Source organism: Sinocyclocheilus anshuiensis, unplaced genomic scaffold (assembly GCF_001515605.1).
Source record: "Sinocyclocheilus anshuiensis isolate Anshui unplaced genomic scaffold, SAMN03320099.WGS_v1.1 scaffold976, whole genome shotgun sequence".
Taxonomy (NCBI): Eukaryota; Metazoa; Chordata; class Actinopteri; order Cypriniformes; family Cyprinidae; genus Sinocyclocheilus; species Sinocyclocheilus anshuiensis.
In genome coordinates this window covers 734,058-736,660 of record NW_015552538.1, presented here as the reverse complement: position 1 = coordinate 736,660, position 2,603 = coordinate 734,058, and positions in this window count along the sequence as shown.

Genomic DNA, 2,603 nt, shown 5'->3' with positions numbered 1-2,603 from the left:
TATATATATATATATATCTTTTAACTCGTACGATGGTTTTCATATAATGACCGATTTAAAACACTATTTGTGCAGTATTTCTTTTCTAAGTGATGTTTGCATTTCATTTATTAATGTAGGATGTCTATTATTTCATCTACTGATTCAGATCAGGATTAGGATTTCTGTAGTGTTTCTGAGATGTCAGTTAGATGTTAGAGATGTTAGATCTGCTGGTCTGAATGTGGTCACTAATCATATGTGTTTAACTGTATGGAATGCTAGAATCAATCAATCGATCGATCAGTCAATTTATTTATTGACATTTATTTATGTATTGACTTATTTGTTTATGTATTACTCTTATTTATTTATTCACTTTGTCTTATTTATTTATTGACATTTATTGACTTATTGACTTGCAAAATGTTTATTATGCAAATTGACATTCATTTTTTGACTGATTTATTTGTTCATTTATTGACATATTAACTTATTTATTTAGTGACGTATTCATTTATTGATCTAAATTTATTGATACATTTTGCAAAATGTTTATTGCAAATTTATTTATTGTTTGTTTTGCATTTAAAGCAGTTTTTTATGTTCTGTAAAAAAAAAAATCATGCATTGTTGATGTCTGCAAAATGTTTTTGCTCCATTTCTACACTGCAGATATTTTCAGCAGGGAGATCATGCATTTCTCATTTCATCCTGAGCATTTGAATGCACTACAAAACCAGACTGTCACGTGGGGTCTTAACACTTAACACTTTTTTAGCACTTTGTTTACATTGTACATATTACAGTAGTAAGCATTAAGTATACATCAGTTCTGAAAATATGTTATAAAAATAACATGCACAGTTCTGATCTTTCCTTTGAACGATACATCTGTGAGATGCAGTCTGTTTTTCAGTGCTTCTGGGGGATTGTTGGAGATGTACACTATTATGCAATCACAAGGTTGTTTTGTGAATGCAAATGCATATTTTGACAATGTAACTATGAACTCCTGTATTCCTGCATTTGGTGTCTTGATTTACCCGGTATATTTTAGGTCACTTTAAACTCCTGCAGTGACTTTGGAGACAGATTTGTTATTCGCTGTGCGTGTTGTTATATAAGCATGTTTCTGTGCAGATCTGTTTGGGGTGAGGAAGGGGCGTAATGTCAAACTCATTGCATGGAGAGAGATGAGTATGCCAATCGTCAGAGCCCGAGGCTGTGCACCTCCATCGTCAGCTTGGCTCCGGACACCACACACTGTAATGCCATCTGGCAGAAAGGTCAAAATAGACTGATCCAGAATCAGCGCTCTGGTTTTACAAAGCTGAGCTCGGGCCTTACGTAAATTCACAGCGCTGCAGCTCTCAGACATACAGAAGAAGTGTTAAAGAGTTCCTCAAAGTCTCTGTGTACAGCATGTTGAGAATTCTACCAGATTCAGGATCATTAAGTTGTTCATGAGCACTGTAAATACAGACAAAATGTCACTTTTTAAAAAAAATATGATTTTAATTTTAGGTGATAGTGTTGGCATGAAACCCTAATTATGTCTCATGGAAAAATAATGTGATGTAACATGATTATTTTATTATTATTATTATAGTAAATATTGTGAATTGTTACTGTCTGAACTGAGCTATAATATTAATATTCAAATTGTGATACTACTAATAATTATATGACATTTATTTTTAACTTATTATTATTATTATTATTATTATTATTATTAATACAGTGAATAGTACAATTTGTTATACAAAAAAAAAAGTTAATCCCTTAAATCTTGAACTGAAGGAATTTTACTCCCAAAACTTTCTTTTTTTTTTTCTCCATTTCCATGCTGCTTCCATTAATGGGCAAAATACCGTGACACTGGCAGTATTTCGAGACTTGAGTACTACATTCTATGCCGCACAACACTAGTAGGCACTGCTTATTGTTTGAACTTGACGTCTGCGCCTCCGTAAGTCTCACTCAGCTTCTCCTTGTTTGGATGTATTTGATTCTCTTGCACATTATTCCTCCATTTTGCATCATATAACATTTCTCGGTCTGTTTGGGATGAGAGGGCTGTTATTTTCTCAGATGCCTGAAGTTGAACAGTGTGCCACCCCACCAAAGTGACAAAAAAGGAATTGTGTCACTGAGTGGCACCTTTTTAAGATCCCAAGTGTGCTGCAACACCAGACCTCAAAGAGTTCATTGTTCGCATGAGAGTGTATATAAAGTGGCTTTACAGCAAACAGTGTCATGTGTATTAGTTTGTGATATGAGATGGAGATGCAAAAGAATAATGAGCTGTATTTGCATTCGCCCTCTATATGCACCGTGTCTTGTGTGTAGATAAGGGGCGTCCAGTGTTTTATCTGTGATTGGTCATTAACCTGGTTGAAGAACTGGTGTTGTGATGCTGAACTAGTGGCTGGTTGACTTGGAAACCTGGGATTTCAAGCACCCTGCACTGGACTAAGTTGATGTTCGAAGGGGCAAGATCGGTACAAGAGGGCAGCAAGAAAAAGTTAATTGCTTTTGGATATTCAACCATAACAGCACCAGGAAGAGCTTTCGCAGAGGCTGGAGAGAGGGAAAACATTTGAAAAGTTTTCTAATCCTTC